Genomic DNA, 24,024 nt, shown 5'->3' with positions numbered 1-24,024 from the left:
AGTGGATGAGAAAATATCAGGGCTAACATTCCGTCCTAAGCAGATGAGATATTGCAGAGGGACGCGTGAATGACTTTGAAGACAGGGGAACAGAAATCCCTCGGTCAGAAGCACACATAGGAAAGCAAGTGCAAACCAATGAAAACATTGCTGTTGAATCCTGGTTGAAGACAAGGCATGAAAGACTAAAATTCGCAAGAGTCCCAGATGGAAAAGCAAGAGATAAAGAAACAAACAATGTTTGAAAAGTTATGTGTAGAAAAATCAGACTGAAACTTGCTGAAAGCCAAGATAAAATCATCTAGGCGAATTCAGGAAGTACACAGCGTCCAAAAGAGGTGGAATCCCAATAGACTTAGCAGCAGCTGTATGATCCAAATCAACAAAGTTCATGAGCATCCCAGTGATTTAAAATGCGCCTGGAGGAAAGCAACAGAGTCACAAGAGAACCTCCAGAGGGGTTTCAGCTGCTATCTCAGCAGCAATATTGCAGGACAGGGAGGAGTGCCAGGACATAGACCATAGCTTGAATGGCAAAATGCTGCCATCTAGGGTAGCCTATGCCACATGACCACCATTTCTAATAACAGCAGAGCTAGAGAATGCCACAGACCTGCAAATCTTAAAAGAATTCAGCAGTTCGAAACTTATCCTAAAAGAAAGGTTGGGAATTCTCCCCTGAAGGGATAAGCAGCAAGATGAAATGGAAAGAAGAAAACCCTTATTGGAAATGCAAGAAGAGCATGAGTGGAAAAGAAGAAACAAGAAGAAGGCAAGGAGGACATCAAAACCCTAAAGATGGGAGAGGGAAGCAGGAAATCATAGGGGATTGGAAGCACTATCTTAAGGGAGTCAGCTTATATGACTCTCTGTTGGAAGCAAACGGAGAGATGCATGGCCTGACGTGTTTGCAAAACAAACGAGAAGCAGACCAAGAATCAAACAAACAAACAACACAAAAAGGGTAGGATAACATGAATATTCAAAAGAAATTACTCAAGGTGATGTCAAGGATCATTCAGTACGCATCTACCCAGTATCGTGGCTTGAATGTACCTGTATTCGGAAATCAGAGGCGTGTATTTATATTCGTAAATATTGATTCATATGAGCATATCGTGACCTAACCCAAATGCCGCTTTGGAATCCAATGGATTCCTAGCCCGTGATAATGACTTGCAAGTCTTCCAACAGGATGAATGAATGCCATATTCTACACTAGGGCGAGAAGGAATGGCACAAGCCTATAACAAGGAAAAGTAGCTCCGCAAAAGTGTACTAAGTTCAAAAGAGACAGGCAGTAAAGTGCACATTGGGGATTGTATCATTCCTAGGAATTCCAGCCCCCTTGAAACAAAAGGATAGATGTCCCGTGAATGCGGGTGTTTCAGCAGAAATCAACCGACGGCTATGTATTGCGGGTGTGCCCTTATTACAGGAACAATAGTTTCCCTTAGTGGGTCTCTGTGTACTGTGGACTGTTAGAAAGTTTAAAGACGTGTGAAACATTCAACTGAAAATGGACACACTTCCCTCCGTTGCTACAGTGCATACAGATCTGAACAAAAGGAAAGAGGGAAGAACAAAGGCCCATGGGACGCTTGTGGGTAGAATCACATTTACCTTAGGAACCTCTCGTCGGATGCAGCCCCTCCCCCAACACTGACAAGATGCAGCAGCCATTGGGGATGGCAGTTAGCGGTTGGATTCCAGGTGGAATGTTGGTGTGTACCGCGAGGCTTGTTGTGGCTGGTGGATCCTAGGTAACCGGGCAGAGTTCTGTGGGTGGATCAGTGCGATGGAGGGGCTGCCGCCCTCTGTGGAGCTTGGCTTAGGTCTTTGGTCCGGGAAGCTGTGTCAGTTCGAGATACTGCTGCTGCCCAAAGACCTGAGTTCACGGGTCAGGTTCCAGAACCTGAAAGGGCAGACAGTGGAAGATCTGCCTGTCTTCAGCTTACTGGAGAGGCTCCGAGGTCCTTTCAGACTTGCCCAGTCCTGTTGAAGTCGACTTTATGGGAGACACGAAGAAAAGCTGGCCGAAAATGTGGCTGCACAGATTGAGGAGAGATGCGAACACATTGATGAGAGATGTTCTGCTACAATAGAGAATACTGGCCTGGAGACAGCTGTAGAGGATAGCAGGCTCGAAAGACATTCATGAGACATATTGAACCTCGCTGATACTAGCAGAAACTTACGGAGGGCCACCGTGGACTGGAGGAAGTTCCTCAATTCTCTGCTCCAAGAACGGGTCCAAGATCCCTGACGTCTGAAGAGAAGAGATGGCAGAGATGATAAAAACGCTCATGTTCTTGAAAGAGGTCAGATAATCCACACGACCCAAGGGGCAATTCCAAGCCATTCAGATCAAAGTGCACCAAGCCCAGGTAAGCCTTTTCCCAGGTTTGGGCCTAGCTATCAAGCACTTGCTCTTCCCTCCCCTCCACTCAGGCATCCATTTTGAGGGATCAGTACCTGAGCTGCAATGAAGCCAGTAAGAGAAGAGCAAGCCCCTCCTAGAATCAGAGTTCCTCTAGCTTCATCCTCTGTGAACAACAGGGAACCCCATAAAGGTCAAATACTCTCATATGAAATAGATAGGAATTGAATACTTAGCTCCCACAAAGAAACGATGGCCTTCCGCTAGATTCAGCAAATGCTGGGTTTATGTCTTCTCTGGGGTGAAGGGAGTGTGGTAAGTGAGGGGAATCCTTGACTTAACTTGAATATGTATTAGGCCTCCGTTTTTCAAGACAGTCTAGGTAACTATTAGAAGTCAGATAGTGAACTGAACAGTAAAAGTCGCCAATGACATGAAAGACACAGCTTATGTGGACCGTCTTTCAATTGAGTCAAGCCCCCGGGGGCAATCTATCATGGGGGTGCAGACTTGGTTGCATTCAAGTGCTTTACCCAACATGATCGGATGATTAAGCGTTCTCATCCCTGATAGAAGAACACCTGGTTCTCAGTAGCCTAGCAGAGCTGCAGCAGGGTTCTCATAGCTATAATGCCTCTAGGTTCTTTGGATTCAAAGCTAAATGTATATATTTAGTTCGTTTTCTCTTGTATTTTCCTTGAGAGGGATGTTACACCTTGAAATGCCAACATTGACCAGTAGGTGTCATCGGGAGTACAGGGCACCACATGCACAAGTGAATCCAAGCTTGGGGGTTATTTCATGTTTCCATTAGTTATTTCATGGTTCCTGTTGGTTTCGGAGGCTTCCACAGTAAAGAGTTGACATGACCCCTTTAACAGTTCGGACTGCTAGTTTGCATTCTATCTGTCTATGTTTTCCTTAGAGCTGACAAAATGTTACCGAAATTGACAAGTCTGGCTTCTAGGTCGATTTAGTATGTTTCAGAAACTAACTTCATTTTCGTATAACTCCCAAAACATTTATATCAATTCTATTAAATTTTTAAAGACTGCAAATGAGAGATCAACACAATGTCAAAACTGGAGTCTTCGGACAATCCCTCCCACCACGGCTGTATAGAAACTAAGAGATAAAAAAAAATCACATTTCGGTGAAATGTATCTGGAAAGTGTTGATTCATCGATGCCCAGCTGACAGAGAAGCAGTGCAACCTGCGCTCACTCGCTCCCATGAACACAGCAATGGAAACATCCACTCACCCAGCCCTTGGCACAGGACACTTGCCGAAGAGAGGTCTGTTACTTCCAAAGACAGGATGAGGCCTCAGAACACCTGGAAGCAGGAGAAGGAAAAGCAGGGAATGGATACCAGTGCATGGTCTGAGCCCTGTTGATGGAGCAGTAAAGGTGAAACTCTCTTTAACTTGGACGCACACTCTCAAGCGGACAGAAGACATGGGATTGAAGGTGATGCGCTGAGTGTTAGAAGAGTGCACAGCAGATGCTTGGCTGACAGAACTCAAAGAATCCAGTGCAAAATATCCCCACAGTTGATTCTGAGACCGAGATCCGAGCTGCCAAATTTGAGGTAGCAGAGGCAGCGTTCAGGGAGGGATAGGGCTACGGATGATGGCACACGCTGAGTCTCAGGGATCTGGAGTGCGTTATGGGATATGGTGGGTCCTATCAAGAGAGCAAACCGACCTGTGACCCCAATGAGCAAGCAACCACCCTGGCGTGCGCAGTTGAAATTATCGATATGTCCCATGGCCACACCCAGTGCATCTGCAGGACCAGAGACCAATTTGGCATTTTGCCAATAGAGCATGTGTGGGGCTGAATCAGAGGTATTGTGCATCGGGTCTGAGGGATCCAGGGGGCCTCGGGTTTGAATTCAGAATGAAAAGCCTTAGGATCTGCTACATTCATAACCTGGGCTGTGATTATGGTTTGGTTTGAGGCACAGGATGTGCAACAGCTCTGTGGTTGCCTTCGTGCACCCGTGGCACAAGGATGAGAGGACAAGGAAGTGTGGTCAAGACCACAGCGTGAGAAGAGGAAGGATTTCCTTCAGTTTATCTCTCAAAAGCGGATGCTACATTTTGGGTGGCACCGGCACGGTTCGGCAGCGAGGACACCAAGTTCGGGCTGCGGGATCATTCCAGCAGGCCCTGATGTGTGACATCCATAGATATGCTTCCACTGGTGTTTCTTTAGACAGAGAAGCTCTTGGAAGAACTGGTTTCAGTGGGACATTCCCGTGGCACTACAAAGCACAAGCGCACTCACACTCTGCTCTTCTGGAAACACTCCAAAATAACATAGAGTAGAATGCAGAGCTGAGAAGGTTTAGAAGCTCCATTTCCACCAGAGGAAGTGTCCTGTGCTCTTTCAGATTTGTGAGATAAGCGTAATCAAAATGAGGTTATCCTAATCGAAATAGTATGGGGGGTTCATCACAACAAAGGCAACACCAGCAGTTGGAGATAGACCAGACAACACACACAGGAACAGGACATGGCATCAATGTCTAGGAAAATTTGTCCTCACAGAAATCCCATGCAATTGTGTAGAGCCAAGAGTCTAAAGTTTTCACTTAACCAAGCCCTAGAAGTCTACATTAGATACCTGAAATTACCTGACCAGTAGAGATGAAGAAATACAGTAAAAGGAAAAGGAAGTACCATTTTCAGTTCCCAAGAGATTGAAGGCCCTAAAGATAAGCTTTCAGACAACTAGACTGCAAAACGCTCTCCAGAGCAAGTATTGAAAATGGAGGTGAGGGAAACACTGAAGAACAACAGTGTCTCAGAATCACAAAAGGCAGAATACCAGAAAAGGGGAAGAGAAAGCCTAAAGACGAGCCAAATAATATTGGAAAACTCAGTGGATGAGAAAATATCAGGGCTAACATTCCGTCCTAAGCAGATGAGATATTGCAGAGGGACGCGTGAATGACTTTGAAGACAGGGGAACAGAAATCCCTCGGTCAGAAGCACACATAGGAAAGCAAGTGCAAACCAATGAAAACATTGCTGTTGAATCCTGGTTGAAGACAAGGCATGAAAGACTAAAATTCGCAAGAGTCCCAGATGGAAAAGCAAGAGATAAAGAAACAAACAATGTTTGAAAAGTTATGTGTAGAAAAATCAGACTGAAACTTGCTGAAAGCCAAGATAAAATCATCTAGGCGAATTCAGGAAGTACACAGCGTCCAAAAGAGGTGGAATCCCAATAGACTTAGCAGCAGCTGTATGATCCAAATCAACAATGTTCATGAGCATCCCAGTGATTTAAAATGCGCCTGGAGGAAAGCAACATAGTCACAAGAGAACCTCCAGAGGGGTTTCAGCTGCTATCTCAGCAGCAATATTGCAGGACAGGGAGGAGTGCCAGGACATAGACCATAGCTTGAATGGCAAAATGCTGCCATCTAGGGTAGCCTATGCCACATGACCACCATTTCTAATAACAGCAGAGCTAGAGAATGCCACAGACCTGCAAATCTTAAAAGAATTCAGCAGTTCGAAACTTATCCTAAAAGAAAGGTTGGGAATTCTCCCCTGAAGGGATAAGCAGCAAGATGAAATGGAAAGAAGAAAACCCTTATTGGAAATGCAAGAAGAGCATGAGTGGAAAAGAAGAAACAAGAAGAAGGCAAGGAGGACATCAAAACCCTAAAGATGGGAGAGGGAAGCAGGAAATCATAGGGGATTGGAAGCACTATCTTAAGGGAGTCAGCTTATATGACTCTCTGTTGGAAGCAAACGGAGAGATGCATGGCCTGACGTGTTTGCAAAACAAACGAGAAGCAGACCAAGAATCAAACAAACAAACAACACAAAAAGGGTAGGATAACATGAATATTCAAAAGAAATTACTCAAGGTGATGTCAAGGATCATTCAGTACGCATCTACCCAGTATCGTGGCTTGAATGTACCTGTATTCGGAAATCAGAGGCGTGTATTTATATTCGTAAATATTGATTCATATGAGCATATCGTGACCTAACCCAAATGCCGCTTTGGAATCCAATGGATTCCTAGCCCGTGATAATGACTTGCAAGTCTTCCAACAGGATGAATGAATGCCATATTCTACACTAGGGCGAGAAGGAATGGCACAAGCCTATAACAAGGAAAAGTAGCTCCGCAAAAGTGTACTAAGTTCAAAAGAGACAGGCAGTAAAGTGCACATTGGGGATTGTATCATTCCTAGGAATTCCAGCCCCCTTGAAACAAAAGGATAGATGTCCCGTGAATGCGGGTGTTTCAGCAGAAATCAACCGACGGCTATGTATTGCGGGTGTGCCCTTATTACAGGAACAATAGTTTCCCTTAGTGGGTCTCTGTGTACTGTGGACTGTTAGAAAGTTTAAAGACGTGTGAAACATTCAACTGAAAATGGACACACTTCCCTCCGTTGCTACAGTGCATACAGATCTGAACAAAAGGAAAGAGGGAAGAAAAAAGGCCCATGGGACGCTTGTGGGTAGAATCACATTTACCTTAGGAACCTCTCGTCGGATGCAGCCCCTCCCCCAACACTGACAAGATGCAGCAGCCATTGGGGATGGCAGTTAGCGGTTGGATTCCAGGTGGAATGTTGGTGTGTACCGCGAGGCTTGTTGTGGCTGGTGGATCCTAGGTAACCGGGCAGAGTTCTGTGGGTGGATCAGTGCGATGGAGGGGCTGCCGCCCTCTGTGGAGCTTGGCTTAGGTCTTTGGTCCGGGAAGCTGTGTCAGTTCGAGATACTGCTGCTGCCCAAAGACCTGAGTTCACGGGTCAGGTTCCAGAACCTGAAAGGGCAGACAGTGGAAGATCTGCCTGTCTTCAGCTTACTGGAGAGGCTCCGAGGTCCTTTCAGACTTGCCCAGTCCTGTTGAAGTCGACTTTATGGGAGACACGAAGAAAAGCTGGCCGAAAATATGGCTGCACAGATTGAGGAGAGATGCGAACACATTGATGAGAGATGTTCTGCTACAATAGAGAATACTGGCCTGGAGACAGCTGTAGAGGATAGCAGGCTCGAAAGACATTCATGAGACATATTGAACCTCGCTGATACTAGCAGAAACTTACGGAGGGCCACCGTGGACTGGAGGAAGTTCCTCAATTCTCTGCTCCAAGAACGGGTCCAAGATCCCTGACGTCTAAAGAGAAGAGATGGCAGAGATGATAAAAACGCTCATGTTCTTGAAAGAGGTCAGATAATCCACACGACCCAAGGGGCAATTCCAAGCCATTCAGATCAAAGTGCACCAAGCCCAGGTAAGCCTTTTCCCAGGTTTGGGCCTAGCTATCAAGCACTTGCTCTTCCCTCCCCTCCACTCAGGCATCCATTTTGAGGGATCAGTACCTGAGCTGCAATGAAGCCAGTAAGAGAAGAGCAAGCCCCTCCTAGAATCAGAGTTCCTCTAGCTTCATCCTCTGTGAACAACAGGGAACCCCATAAAGGTCAAATACTCTCGTATGAAATAGATAGGAATGGAATACTTAGCTCCCACAAAGAAACGATTGCCTTCTGCTAGATTCAGCAAATGCTGGGTTTATGTCTTCTCTGGGGTGAAGGGAGTGTGGTAAGTGAGGGGAATCTTTGACTGAACTTGAATATGTATTAGGCCTCCGTTTTTCAAGACAGTCTAGGTAACTATTAAAAGTCAGATAGTGAACTGAACTGTAAAAGTCGCCAATGACATGAAAGACACAGCTTATGTGGACCGTCTTTCAATTGAGTCAAGCCCCCGGGGGCAATCTATCATGGGGGTGCAGACTTGGTTGCATTCAAGTGCTTTACCCAACATGATCGGATGATTAAGCGTTCTCATCCCTGATAGAAGAACACCTGGTTCTCAGTAGCCTAGCAGAGCTGCAGCAGGGTTCTCATAGCTATAATGCCTCTAGGTTCTTTGGATTCAAAGCTAAATGTATATATTTAGTTCGTTTTCTCTTGTATTTTCCTTGAGAGGGATGTTACACCTTGAAATGCCAACATTGACCAGTAGGTGTCATCGGGAGTACAGGGCACCACATGCACAAGTGAATCCAAGCTTGGGGGTTATTTCATGTTTCCATTAGTTATTTCATGGTTCCTGTTGGTTTCGGAGGCTTCCACAGTAAAGAGTTGACATGACCCCTGTAACAGTTCGGACTGCTAGTTTGCATTCTATCTGTCTATGTTTTCCTTAGAGCTGACAAAATGTTACCGAAATTGACAAGTCTGGCTTCTAGGTCGATTTAGTATGTTTCAGAAACTAACTTCATTTTCGTATAACTCCCAAAACATTTATATCAATTCTATTAAATTTTTAAAGACTGCAAATGAGAGATCAACACAATGTCAAAACTCGAGTCTTCGGACAATCCCTCCCACCACGGCTGTATAGAAACTAAGAGATAAAAAAAAATCACATTTCGGTGAAATGTATCTGGAAAGTGTTGATTCATCGATGCCCAGCTGACAGAGAAGCAGTGCAACCTGCGCTCACTCACTCCCATGAACACAGCAATGGAAACATCCACTCACCCAGCCCTTGGCACAGGACACTTGCCGAAGAGAGGTCTGTTACTTCCAAAGACAGGATGAGGCCTCAGAACACCTGGAAGCAGGAGAAGGAAAAGCAGGGAATGGATACCAGTGCATGGTCTGAGCCCTGTTGATGGAGCAGTAAAGGTGAAACTCTCTTTAACTTGGACGCACACTCTCAAGCGGACAGAAGACATGGGATTGAAGGTGATGTGCTGAGTGTTAGAAGAGTGCACAGCAGATGCTTGGCTGACAGAACTCAAAGAATCCAGTGCAAAATATCCCCACAGTTGATTCTGAGACCGAGATCCGAGCTGCCAAATTTGAGGTAGCAGAGGCAGCGTTCAGGGAGGGATAGGGCTACGGATGATGGCACACGCTGAGTCTCAGGGATCTGGAGTGCGTTATGGGATGTGGTGGGTCCTATCAAGAGAGCAAACCGACCTGTGACCCCAATGAGCAAGCAACCACCCTGGCGCGCGCAGTTGAAATTATCGATATGTCCCATGGCCACACCCAGTGCATCTGCAGGACCAGAGACCAATTTGGCATTTTGCCAATAGAGCATGTGTGGGGCTGAATCAGAGGTATTGTGCATCGGGTCTGAGGGATCCAGGGGGCCTCGGGTTTGAATTCAGAATGAAAAGCCTTAGGATCTGCTACATTCATAACCTGGGCTGTGATTATGGTTTGGTTTGAGGCACAGGATGTGCAACAGCTCTGTGGTTGCCTTCGTGCACCCGTGGCACAAGGATGAGAGGACAAGGAAGTGTGGTCCAAGACCACAGCGTGAGAAGGGGAAGGATTTCCTTCAGTTTATCTCTCAAAAGCGGATGCTACATTTTGGGTGGCACCGGCACGGTTCGGCAGCGAGGACACCAAGTTCGGGCTGCGGGATCATTCCAGCAGGCCCTGATGTGTGACATCCATAGATATGCTTCCACTGGTGTTTCTGTAGACAGAGAAGCTCTTGGAAGAACTGGTTTCAGTGGGACATTCCCGTGGCACTACAAAGCACAAGCGCACTCACACTCTGCTCTTCTGGAAACACTCCAAAATAACATAGAGTAGAATGCAGAGCTGAGAACCTTTAGAAGCTCCATTTCCACCAGAGGAAGTGTCCTGTGCTCTTTCAGATTTGTGAGATAAGCGTAATCAAAATGAGGTTATCCTAATCGAAATAGTATGGGGGGTTCATCACAACAAAGGCAACACCAGCAATTGGAGATAGACCAGACAACACACACAGGAACAGGACATGGCATCAATGTCTAGGAAAATTTGTCCTCACAGAAATCCCATGCAATTGTGTAGAGCCAAGAGTCTAAAGTTTTCACTTAACCAAGCCCTAGAAGTCTACATTAGATACCTGAAATTACCTGACCAGTAGAGATGAAGAAATAGAGTAAAAGGAAAAGGAAGTACCATTTTCAGTTCCCAAGAGATTGAAGGCCTTAAAGATAAGCTTTCAGACAACTAGACTGCAAAACGCTCTCCAGAGCAAGTATTGAAAATGGAGGTGAGGGAAACACTGAAGAACAACAGTGTCTCAGAATCACAAAAGGCAGAATACCAGAAAAGGGGAAGAGAAAGCCTAAAGACGAGCCAAATAATATTGGAAAACTCAGTGGATGAGAAAATATCAGGGCTAACATTCCGTCCTAAGCAGACGAGATATTGCAGAGGGACGCGTGAATGACTTTGAAGACAGGGGAACAGAAATCCCTCGGTCAGAAGCACACATAGGAAAGCAAGTGCAAACCAATGAAAACATTGCTGTTGAATCCTGGTTGAAGACAAGGCATGAAAGACTAAAATTCGCAAGAGTCCCAGATGGAAAAGCAAGAGATAAAGAAACAAACAATGTTTGAAAAGTTATGTGTAGAAAAATCAGACTGAAACTTGCTGAAAGCCAAGATAAAATCATCTAGGCGAATTCAGGGAGTACACAGCGTCCAAAAGAGGTGGAATCCCAATAGACTTAGCAGCAGCTGTATGATCCAAATCAACAAAGTTCATGAGCATCCCAGTGATTTAAAATGCGCCTGGAGGAAAGCAACATAGTCACAAGAGAACCTCCAGAGGGGTTTCAGCTGCTATCTCAGCAGCAATATTGCAGGACAGGGAGGAGTGCCAGGACATAGACCATAGCTTGAATGGCAAAATGCTGCCATCTAGGGTAGCCTATGCCACATGACCACCATTTCTAATAACAGCAGAGCTAGAGAATGCCACAGACCTGCAAATCTTAAAAGAATTCAGCAGTTCGAAACTTATCCTAAAAGAAAGGTTGGGAATTCTCCCCTGAAGGGATAAGCAGCAAGATGAAATGGAAAGAAGAAAACCCTTATTGGAAATGCAAGAAGAGCATGAGTGGAAAAGAAGAAACAAGAAGAAGGCAAGGAGGACATCAAAACCCTAAAGATGGGAGAGGGAAGCAGGAAATCATAGGGGATTGGAAGCACTATCTTAAGGGAGTCAGCTTATATGACTCTCTGTTGGAAGCAAACGGAGAGATGCATGGCCTGACGTGTTTGCAAAACAAACGAGAAGCAGACCAAGAATCAAACAAACAAACAACACAAAAAGGGTAGGATAACATGAATATTCAAAAGAAATTACTCAAGGTGATGTCAAGGATCATTCAGTACGCATCTACCCAGTATCGTGGCTTGAATGTACCTGTATTCGGAAATCAGAGGCGTGTATTTATATTCGTAAATATTGATTCATATGAGCATATCGTGACCTAACCCAAATGCCGCTTTGGAATCCAATGGATTCCTAGCCCGTGATAATGACTTGCAAGTCTTCCAACAGGATGAATGAATGCCATATTCTACACTAGGGCGAGAAGGAATGGCACAAGCCTATAACAAGGAAAAGTAGCTCCGCAAAAGTGTACTAAGTTCAAAAGAGACAGGCATTAAAGTGCACATTGGGGATTGTATCATTCCTAGGAATTCCAGCCCCCTTGAAACAAAAGGATAGATGTCCCGTGAATGCGGGTGTTTCAGCAGAAATCAACCGACGGCTATGTATTGCGGGTGTGCCCTTATTACAGGAACAATAGTTTCCCTTAGTGGGTCTCTGTGTACTGTGGACTGTTAGAAAGTTTAAAGACGTGTGAAACATTCAACTGAAAATGGACACACTTCCCTCCGTTGCTACAGTGCATACAGATCTGAACAAAAGGAAAGAGGGAAGAACAAAGGCCCATGGGACGCTAGTGGGTAGAATCACATTTACCTTAGGAACCTCTCGTCGGATGCAGCCCCTCCCCCAACACTGACAAGATGCAGCAGCCATTGGGGATGGCAGTTAGCTGTTGGATTCCAGGTGGAATGTTGGTGTGTACCGCGAGGCTTGTTGTGGCTGGTGGATCCTAGGTAACCGGGCAGAGTTCTGTGGGTGGATCAGTGCGATGGAGGGGCTGCCGCCCTCTGTGGAGCTTGGCTTAGGTCTTTGGTCCGGGAAGCTGTGTCAGTTCGAGATACTGCTGCTGCCCAAAGACCTGAGTTCACGGGTCAGGTTCCAGAACCTGAAAGGGCAGACAGTGGAAGATCTGCCTGTCTTCAGCTTACTGGAGAGGCTCCGAGGTCCTTTCAGACTTGCCCAGTCCTGTTGAAGTCGACTTTATGGGAGACACGAAGAAAAGCTGGCCGAAAATATGGCTGCACAGATTGAGGAGAGATGCGAACACATTGATGAGAGATGTTCTGCTACAATAGAGAATACTGGCCTGGAGACAGCTGTAGAGGATAGCAGGCTCGAAAGACATTCATGAGACATATTGAACCTCGCTGATACTAGCAGAAACTTACGGAGGGCCACCGTGGACTGGAGGAAGTTCCTCAATTCTCTGCTCCAAGAACGGGTCCAAGATCCCTGACGTCTAAAGAGAAGAGATGGCAGAGATGATAAAAACGCTCATGTTCTTGAAAGAGGTCAGATAATCCACACGACCCAAGGGGCAATTCCAAGCCATTCAGATCAAAGTGCACCAAGCCCAGGTAAGCCTTTTCCCAGGTTTGGGCCTAGCTATCAAGCACTTGCTCTTCCCTCCCCTCCACTCAGGCATCCATTTTGAGGGATCAGTACCTGAGCTGCAATGAAGCCAGTAAGAGAAGAGCAAGCCCCTCCTAGAATCAGAGTTCCTCTAGCTTCATCCTCTGTGAACAACAGGGAACCCCATAAAGGTCAAATACTCTCGTATGAAATAGATAGGAATTGAATACTTAGCTCCCACAAAGAAACGATGGCCTTCCGCTAGATTCAGCAAATGCTGGGTTTCTGTCTTCTCTGGGGTGAAGGGAGTGTGGTAAGTGAGGGGAATCCTTGACTGAACTTGAATATGTATTAGGCCTCCGTTTTTCAAGACAGTCTAGGTAACTATTAGAAGTCAGATAGTGAACTGAACTGTAAAAGTCGCCAATGACATGAAAGACACAGCTTATGTGGACCGTCTTTCAATTGAGTCAAGCCCCCGGGGGCAATCTATCATGGGGGTGCAGACTTGGTTGCATTCAAGTGCTTTACCCAACATGATCGGATGATTAAGCGTTCTCATCCCTGATAGAAGAACACCTGGTTCTCAGTAGCCTAGCAGAGCTGCAGCAGGGTTCTCATAGCTATAATGCCTCTAGGTTCTTTGGATTCAAAGCTAAATGTATATATTTAGTTCGTTTTCTCTTGTATTTTCCTTGAGAGGGATGTTACACCTTGAAATGCCAACATTGACCAGTAGGTGTCATCGGGAGTACAGGGCACCACATGCACAAGTGAATCCAAGCTTGGGGGTTATTTCATGTTTCCATTAGTTATTTCATGGTTCCTGTTGGTTTCGGAGGCTTCCACAGTAAAGAGTTGACATGACCCCTGTAACAGTTCGGACTGCTAGTTTGCATTCTATCTGTCTATGTTTTCCTTAGAGCTGACAAAATGTTACCGAAATTGACAAGTCTGGCTTCTAGGTCGATTTAGTATGTTTCAGAAACTAACTTCATTTTCGTATAACTCCCAAAACATTTATATCAATTCTATTAAATTTTTAAAGACTGCAAATGAGAGATCAACACAATGTCAAAACTGGAGTCTTCGGACAATCCCTCCCACCACGGCTGTATAGAAACTAAGAGATAAAAAAAATCACATTTCGGTGAAATGTATCTGGAAAGTGTTGATTCATCGATGCCCAGCTGACAGAGAAGCAGTGCAACCTGCGCTCACTCGCTCCCATGAACACAGCAATGGAAACATCCACTCACCCAGCCCTTGGCACAGGACACTTGCCGAAGAGAGGTCTGTTACTTCCAAAGACAGGATGAGGCCTCAGAACACCTGGAAGCAGGAGAAGGAAAAGCAGGGAATGGATACCAGTGCATGGTCTGAGCCCTGTTGATGGAGCAGTAAAGGTGAAACTCTCTTTAACTTGGACGCACACTCTCAAGCGGACAGAAGACATGGGATTGAAGGTGATGCGCTGAGTGTTAGAAGAGTGCACAGCAGATGCTTGGCTGACAGAACTCAAAGAATCCAGTGCAAAATATCCCCACAGTTGATTCTGAGACCGAGATCCGAGCTGCCAAATTTGAGGTAGCAGAGGCAGCGTTCAGGGAGGGATAGGGCTACGGATGATGGCACACGCTGAGTCTCAGGGATCTGGAGTGCGTTATGGGATGTGGTGGGTCCTATCAAGAGAGCAAACCGACCTGTGACCCCAATGAGCAAGCAACCACCCTGGCGCGCGCAGTTGAAATTATCGATATGTCCCATGGCCACACCCAGTGCATCTGCAGGACCAGAGACCAATTTGGCATTTTGCCAATAGAGCATGTGTGGGGCTGAATCAGAGGTATTGTGCATCGGGTCTGAGGGATCCAGGGGGCCTCGGGTTTGAATTCAGAATGAAAAGCCTTAGGATCTGCTACATTCATAACCTGGGCTGTGATTATGGTTTGGTTTGAGGCACAGGATGTGCAACAGCTCTGTGGTTGCCTTCGTGCACCCGTGGCACAAGGATGAGAGGACAAGGAAGTGTGGTCCAAGACCACAGCGTGAGAAGGGGAAGGATTTCCTTCAGTTTATCTCTCAAAAGCGGATGCTACATTTTGGGTGGCACCGGCACGGTTCGGCAGCGAGGACACCAAGTTCGGGCTGCGGGATCATTCCAGCAGGCCCTGATGTGTGACATCCATAGATATGCTTCCACTGGTGTTTCTGTAGACAGAGAAGCTCTTGGAAGAACTGGTTTCAGTGGGACATTCCCGTGGCACTACAAAGCACAAGCGCACTCACACTCTGCTCTTCTGGAAACACTCCAAAATAACATAGAGTAGAATGCAGATCTGAGAACCTTTAGAAGCTCCATTTCCACCAGAGGAAGTGTCCTGTGCTCTTTCAGATTTGTGAGATAAGCGTAATCAAAATGAGGTTATCCTAATCGAAATAGTATGGGGGGTTCATCACAACAAAGGCAACACCAGCAATTGGAGATAGACCAGACAACACACACAGGAACAGGACATGGCATCAATGTCTAGGAAAATTTGTCCTCACAGAAATCCCATGCAATTGTGTAGAGCCAAGAGTCTAAAGTTTTCACGTAACCAAGCCCTAGAAGTCTACATTAGATACCTGAAATTACCTGACCAGTAGAGATGAAGAAATACAGTAAAAGGAAAAGGAAGTACCATTTTCAGTTCCCAAGAGTTTGAAGACCTTATACATAAGCTTTCAGACAACTAGACTGCAAAACACTCTCCAGAGCAAGTATTGAAAATGGAGGTGAGGGAAACACTGAAGAACAACAGTGTCTCAGAATCACAAAAGGCAGAATACCAGAAAAGGGGAAGAGAAAGCCTAAAGACGAGCCAAATAATATTGGAAAACTCAGTGGATGAGAAAATATCAGGGCTAACATTCCGTCCTAAGCAGACGAGATATTGCAGAGGGACGCGTGAATGACTTTGAAGACAGGGGAACAGAAATCCCTCGGTCAGAAGCACACATAGGAAAGCAAGTGCAAACCAATGAAAACATTGCTGTTGAATCCTGGTTGAAGACAAGGCATGAAAGACTAAAATTCGCAAGAGTCCCAGATGGAAAAGCAAGAGATAAAGAAACAAACAATGTTTGAAAAGTTATGTGTAGAAAAATCAGACTGAAACTTGCTGAAAGCCAAGATAGAATCATCTAGGCGAATTCAGGAAGTACACAGCGTCCAAAAGAGGTGGAATCCCAATAGACTTAGCAGCAGCTGTATGATCCAAATCAACAAAGTTCATGAGCATCCCAGTGATTTAAAATGCGCCTGGAGGAAAGCAACATAGTCACAAGAGAACCTCCAGAGGGGTTTCAGCTGCTATCTCAGCAGCAATATTGCAGGACAGGGAGGAGTGCCAGGACATAGACCATAGCTTGAATGGCAAAATGCTGCCATCTAGGGTAGCCTATGCCACATGACCACCATTTCTAATAACAGCAGAGCTAGAGAATGCCACAGACCTGCAAATCTTAAAAGAATTCAGCAGTTCGAAACTTATCCTAAAAGAAAGGTTGGGAATTCTCCCCTGAAGGGATAAGCAGCAAGATGAAATGGAAAGAAGAAAACCCTTATTGGAAATGCAAGAAGAGCATGAGTGGAAAGAAGAAACAAGAAGAAGGCAAGGAGGACATCAAAACCCTAAAGATGGGAGAGGGAAGCAGGAAATCATAGGGGATTGGAAGCACTATCTTAAGGGAGTCAGCTTATATGACTCTCTGTTGGAAGCAAACGGAGAGATGCATGGCCTGACGTGTTTGCAAAACAAACGAGAAGCAGACCAAGAATCAAACAAACAAACAACACAAAAAGGGTAGGATAACATGAATATTCAAAAGAAATTACTCAAGGTGATGTCAAGGATCATTCAGTACGCATCTACCCAGTATCGTGGCTTGAATGTACCTGTATTCGGAAATCAGAGGCGTGTATTTATATTCGTAAATATTGATTCATATGAGCATATCGTGACCTAACCCAAATGCCGCTTTGGAATCCAATGGATTCCTAGCCCGTGATAATGACTTGCAAGTCTTCCAACAGGATGAATGAATGCCATATTCTACACTATGTCGAGAAGGAATGGCACAAGCCTATAACAAGGAAAAGTAGCTCCGCAAAAGTGTACTAAGTTCAAAAGAGACAGGCAGTAAAGTGCACATTGGGGATTGTATCATTCCTAGGAATTCCAGCCCCCTTGAAACAAAAGGATAGATGTCCCGTGAATGCGGGTGTTTCAGCAGAAATCAACCGACGGCTATGTATTGCGGGTGTGCCCTTATTACAGGAACAATAGTTTCCCTTAGTGGGTCTCTGTGTACTGTGGACTGTTAGAAAGTTTAAAGACGTGTGAAACATTCAACTGAAAATGGACACACTTCCCTCCGTTGCTACAGTGCATACAGATCTGAACAAAAGGAAAGAGGGAAGAACAAAGGCCCATGGGACGCTAGTGGGTAGAATCACATTTACCTTAGGAACCTCTCGTCGGATGCAGCCCCTCCCCCAACACTGACAAGATGCAGCAGCCATTGGGGATGGCAGTTAGCTGTTGGATTCCAGGTGGAATGTTGGTGTGTACCGCGAGGCTTGTTGTGGCTGGTGGATCCTAGGTAACCGGGCAGAGTTCTGTGGGTGGATCAGTGCGATGGAGGGGCTGCCGCCCTCTGTGGAGCTTGGCTTAGGTCTTTGGTCCGGGAAGCTGTGTCAGTTCGAGATACTGCTGCTGCCCAAAGACCTGAGTTCACGGGTCAGGTTCCAGAACCTGAAAGGGCAGACAGTGGAAGATCTGCCTGTCTTCAGCTTACTGGAGAGGCTCCGAGGTCCTTTCAGACTTGCCCAGTCCTGTTGAAGTCGACTTTATGGGAGACACGAAGAAAAGCTGGCCGAAAATATGGCTGCACAGATTGAGGAGAGATGCGAACACATTGATGAGAGATGTTCTGCTACAATAGAGAATACTGGCCTGGAGACAGCTGTAGAGGATAGCAGGCTCGAAAGACATTCATGAGACATATTGAACCTCGCTGATACTAGCAGAAACTTACAGAGGGCCACCGTGGACTGGAGGAAGTTCCTCAATTCTCTGCTCCAAGAACTGGTCCAAGATCCCTGACGTCTAAAGAGAAGAGATGGCAGAGATGATAAAAACGCTCATGTTCTTGAAAGAGGTCAGATAATCCACACGACCCAAGGGGCAATTCCAAGCCATTCAGATCAAAGTGCACCAAGCCCAGGTAAGCCTTTTCCCAGGTTTGGGCCTAGCTATCAAGCACTTGCTCTTCCCTCCCCTCCACTCAGGCATCCATTTTGAGGGATCAGTACCTGAGCTGCAATGAAGCCAGTAAGAGAAGAGCAAGCCCCTCCTAGAATCAGAGTTCCTCTAGCTTCATCCTCTGTGAACAACAGGGAACCCCATAAAGGTCAAATACTCTCGTATGAAATAGATAGGAATTGAGTACTTAGCTCCCACAAAGAAACGATGGCCTTCCGCTAGATTCAGCAAATGCTGGGTTTATGTCTTCTCTGGGGTGAAGGGAGTGTGGTAAGTGAGGGGAATCCTTGACTGAACTTGAATATGTATTAGGCCTCCGTTTTTCAAGACAGTCTAGGTAACTATTAGAAGTCAGATAGTGAACTGAACTGTAAAAGTCGCCAATGACATGAAAGACACAGCTTATGTGGACCGTCTTTCAATTGAGTCAAGCCCCCGGGGGCAATCTATCATGGGGGTGCAGACTTGGTTGCATTCAAGTGCTTTACCCAACATGATCGGATGATTAAGCGTTCTCATCCCTGATAGAAGAACACCTGGTTCTCAGTAGCCTAGCAGAGCTGCAGCAGGGTTCTCATAGCTATAATGCCTCTAGGTTCTTTGGATTCAAAGCTAAATGTATATATTTAGTTCGTTTTCTCTTGTATTTTCCTTGAGAGGGATGTTACACCTTGAAATGCCAACATTGACCAGTAGGTGTCATCGGGAGTACAGGGCACCACATGCACAAGTGAATCCAAGCTTGGGGGTTATTTCATGTTTCCATTAGTTATTTCATGGTTCCTGTTGGTTTCGGAGGCTTCCACAGTAAAGAGTTGACATGACCCCTTTTACAGTTCGGACTGCTAGTTTGCATTCTATCTGTCTATGTTTTCCTTAGAGCTGACAAAATGTTACCGAAATTGACAAGTCTGGCTTCTAGGTCGATTTAGTATGTTTCAGAAACTAACTTCATTTTCGTATAACTCCCAAAACATTTATATCAATTCTATTAAATTTTTAAAGACTGCAAATGAGAGATCAACACAATGTCAAAACTGGAGTCTTCGGACAATCCCTCCCACCACGGCTGTATAGAAACTAAGAGATAAAAAAAAATCACATTTCGGTGAAATGTATCTGGAAAGTGTTGATTCATCGATGCCCAGCTGACAGAGAAGCAGTGCAACCTGCGCTCACTCGCTCCCATGAACACAGCAATGGAAACATCCACTCACCCAGCCCTTGGCACAGGACACTTGCCGAAGAGAGGTCTGTTACTTCCAAAGACAGGATGAGGCCTCAGAACACCTGGAAGCAGGAGAAGGAAAAGCAGGGAATGGATACCAGTGCATGGTCTGAGCCCTGTTGATGGAGCAGTAAAGGTGAAACTCTCTTTAACTTGGACGCACACTCTCAAGCGGACAGAAGACATGGGATTGAAGGTGATGCGCTGAGTGTCAGAAGAGTGCACAGCAGATGCTTGGCTGACAGAACTCAAAGAATCCAGTGCAAAATATCCCCACAGTTGATTCTGAGACCGAGATCCGAGCTGCCAAATTTGAGGTAGTAGAGGCAGCGTTCAGGGAGGGATAGGGCTACGGATGATGGCACACGCTGAGTCTCAGGGATCTGGAGTGCGTTATGGGATGTGGTGGGTCCTATCAAGAGAGCAAACCGACCTGTGACCCCAATGAGCAAGCAACCACCCTGGCGCGCGCAGTTGAAATTATCGATATGTCCCATGGCCACACCCAGTGCATCTGCAGGACCAGAGACCAATTTGGCATTTTGCCAATAGAGCATGTGTGGGGCTGAATCAGAGATATTGTGCATCGGGTCTGAGGGATCCAGGGGGCCTCGGGTTTGAATTCAGAATGAAAAGCCTTAGGATCTGCTACATTCATAACCTGGGCTGTGATTATGGTTTGGTTTGAGGCACAGGATGTGCAACAGCTCTGTGGTTGCCTTCGTGCACCCGTGGCACAAGGATGAGAGGACAAGGAAGTGTGGTCCAAGACCACAGCGTGAGAAGAGGAAGGATTTCCTTCAGTTTATCTCTCAAAAGCGGATGCTACATTTTGGGTGGCACCGGCACGGTTCGGCAGCGAGGACACCAAGTTCGGGCTGCGGGATCATTCCAGCAGGCCCTGATGTGTGACATCCATAGATATGCTTCCACTGGTGTTTCTGTAGACAGAGAAGCTCTTGGAAGAACTGGTTTCAGTGGGACATTCCCGTGGCACTACAAAGCACAAGCGCACTCACACTCTGCTCTTCTGGAAACACTCCAAAATAACATAGAGTAGAATGCAGAGCTGAGAACCTTTAGAAGCTCCATTTCCACCAGAGGAAGTGTCCTGTGCTCTTTCAGATTTGTGAGATAAGCGTAATCAAAATGAGGTTATCCTAATCGAAATAGTATGGGGGGTTCATCACAACAAAGGCAACACCAGCAATTGGAGATAGACCAGACAACACACACAGGAACAGGACATGGCATCAATGTCTAGGAAAATTTGTCCTCACAGAAATCCCATGCAATTGTGTAGAGCCAAGAGTCTAAAGTTTTCACTTAACCAAGCCCTAGAAGTCTACATTAGATACCTGAAATTACCTGACCAGTAGAGGTGAAGAAATGCAGTAAAAGGAAAAGGAAGTACCATTTTCAGTTCCCAAGAGATTGAAGGCCCTAAAGATAAGCTTTCAGACAACTAGACTGCAAAACGCTCTCCAGAGCAAGTATTGAAAATGGAGGTGAGGGAAACACTGAAGAACAACAGTGTCTCAGAATCACAAAAGGCAGAATACCAGAAAAGGGGAAGAGAAAGCCTAAAGACGAGCCAAATAATATTGGAAAACTCAGTGGATGAGAAAATATCAGGGCTAACATTCCGTCCTAAGCAGACGAGATATTGCAGAGGGACGCGTGAATGACTTTGAAGACAGGGGAACAGAAATCCCTCGGTCAGAAGCACACATAGGAAAGCAAGTGCAAACCAATGAAAACATTGCTGTTGAATCCTGGTTGAAGACAAGGCATGAAAGACTAAAATTCGCAAGAGTCCCAGATGGAAAAGCAAGAGATAAAGAAACAAACAATGTTTGAAAAGTGATGTGTAGAAAAATCAGACTGAAACTTGCTGAAAGCCAAGATAGAATCATCTAGGCGAATTCAGGAAGTACACAGCGTCCAAAAGAGGTGGAATCCCAATAGACTTAGCAGCAGCTGTATGATCCAAATCAACAAAGTTCATGAGCATCCCAGTGATTTAAAATGCGCCTGGAGGAAAGCAACATAGTCACAAGAGAACCTCCAGAGGGGTTTCAGCTGCTATCTCAGCAGCAATATTGCAGGACAGGGAGGAGTGCCAGGACATAGACCATAGCTTGAATGGCAAAATGCTGCCATCTAGGGTAGCCTATGCCACATGACCACCATTTCTAATAACAGCAGAGCTAGAGAATGCCACAGACCTGCAAATCTTAAAAGAATTCAGCAGTTCGAAACTTATCCTAAAAGAAAGGTTGGGAATTCTCCCCTGAAGGGATAAGCAGCAAGATGAAATGGAAAGAAGAAAACCCTTATTGGAAATGCAAGAAGAGCATGAGTGGAAAAGAAGAAACAAGAAGAAGGCAAGGAGGACATCAAAACCCTAAAGATGGGAGAGGGAAGCAGGAAATCATAGGGGATTGGAAGCACTATCTTAAGGGAGTCAGCTTATATGACTCTCTGTTGGAAGCAAACGGAGAGATGCATGGCCTGACGTGTTTGCAAAACAAACGAGAAGCAGACCAAGAATCAAACAAACAAACAACACAAAAAGGGTAGGATAACATGAATATTCAAAAGAAATTACTCAAGGTGATGTCAAGGATCATTCAGTACGCATCTACCCAGTATCGTGGCTTGAATGTACCTGTATTCGGAAATCAGAGGCGTGTATTTATATTCGTAAATATTGATTCATATGAGCATATCGTGACCTAACCCAAATGCCGCTTTGGAATCCAATGGATTCCTAGCCCGTGATAATGACTTGCAAGTCTTCCAACAGGATGAATGAATGCCATATTCTACACTATGTCGAGAAGGAATGGCACAAGCCTATAACAAGGAAAAGTAGCTCCGCAAAAGTGTACTAAGTTCAAAAGAGACAGGCAGTAAAGTGCACATTGGGGATTGTATCATTCCTAGGAATTCCAGCCCCCTTGAAACAAAAGGATAGATGTCCCGTGAATGCGGGTGTTTCAGCAGAAATCAACCGACGGCTATGTATTGCGGGTGTGCCCTTATTACAGGAACAATAGTTTCCCTTAGTGGGTCTCTGTGTACTGTGGACTGTTAGAAAGTTTAAAGACGTGTGAAACATTCAACTGAAAATGGACACACTTCCCTCCGTTGCTACAGTGCATACAGATCTGAACAAAAGGAAAGAGGGAAGAACAAAGGCCCATGGGACGCTTGTGGGTAGAATCACATTTACCTTAGGAACCTCTCGTCGGATGCAGCCCCTCCCCCAACACTGACAAGATGCAGCAGCCATTGGGGATGGCAGTTAGCTGTTGGATTCCAGGTGGAATGTTGGTGTGTACCGCGAGGCTTGTTGTGGCTGGTGGATCCTAGGTAACCGGGCAGAGTTCTGTGGGTGGATCAGTGCGATGGAGGGGCTGCCGCCCTCTGTGGAGCTTGGCTTAGGTCTTTGGTCCGGGAAGCTGTGTCAGTTCGAGATACTGCTGCTGCCCAAAGACCTGAGTTCACGGGTCAGGTTCCAGAACCTGAAAGGGCAGACAGTGGAAGATCTGCCTGTCTTCAGCTTACTGGAGAGGCTCCGAGGTCCTTTCAGACTTGCCCAGTCCTGTTGAAGTCGACTTTATGGGAGACACGAAGAAAAGCTGGCCGAAAATATGGCTGCACAGATTGAGGAGAGATGCGAACACATTGATGAGAGATGTTCTGCTACAATAGAGAATACTGGCCTGGAGACAGCTGTAGAGGATAGCAGGCTCGAAAGACATTCATGAGACATATTGAACCTCGCTGATACTAGCAGAAACTTACGGAGGGCCACCGTGGACTGGAGGAAGTTCCTCAATTCTCTGCTCCAAGAACGGGTCCAAGATCCCTGACGTCTAAAGAGAAGAGATGGCAGAGATGATAAAAACGCTCATGTTCTTGAAAGAGGTCAGATAATCCACACGACCCAAGGGGCAATTCCAAGCCATTCAGATCAAAGTGCACCAAGCCCAGGTAAGCCTTTTCCCAGGTTTGGGCCTAGCTATCAAGCACTTGCTCTTCCCTCCCCTCCACTCAGGCATCCATTTTGAGGGATCAGTACCTGAGCTGCAATGAAGCCAGTAAGAGAAGAGCAAGCCCCTCCTAGAATCAGAGTTCCTCTAGCTTCATCCTCTGTGAACAACAGGGAACCCCATAAAGGTCAAATACTCTCGTATGAAATAGATAGGAATTGAATACTTAGCTCCCACAAAGAAACGATGGCCTTCCGCTAGATTCAGCAAATGCTGGGTTTATGTCTTCTCTGGGGTGAAGGGAGTGTGGTAAGTGAGGGGAATCCTTGACTGAACTTGAATATGTATTAGGCCTCCGTTTTTCAAGACAGTCTAGGTAAGTATTAGAAGTCAGATAGTGAACTGAACTGTAAAAGTCGCCAATGACATGAAAGACACAGCTTATGTGGACCGTCTTTCAATTGAGTCAAGCCCCCGGGGGCAATCTATCATGGGGGTGCAGACTTGGTTGCATTCAAGTGCTTTACCCAACATGATCGGATGATTAAGCGTTCTCATCACTGATAGAA

This window comes from Vicugna pacos, unplaced genomic scaffold, assembly GCF_048564905.1.
Source record: "Vicugna pacos unplaced genomic scaffold, VicPac4 scaffold_16, whole genome shotgun sequence".
Classification (NCBI taxonomy): domain Eukaryota; kingdom Metazoa; phylum Chordata; class Mammalia; order Artiodactyla; family Camelidae; genus Vicugna; species Vicugna pacos.
Note: the sequence above shows the minus strand (reverse complement) of the source record.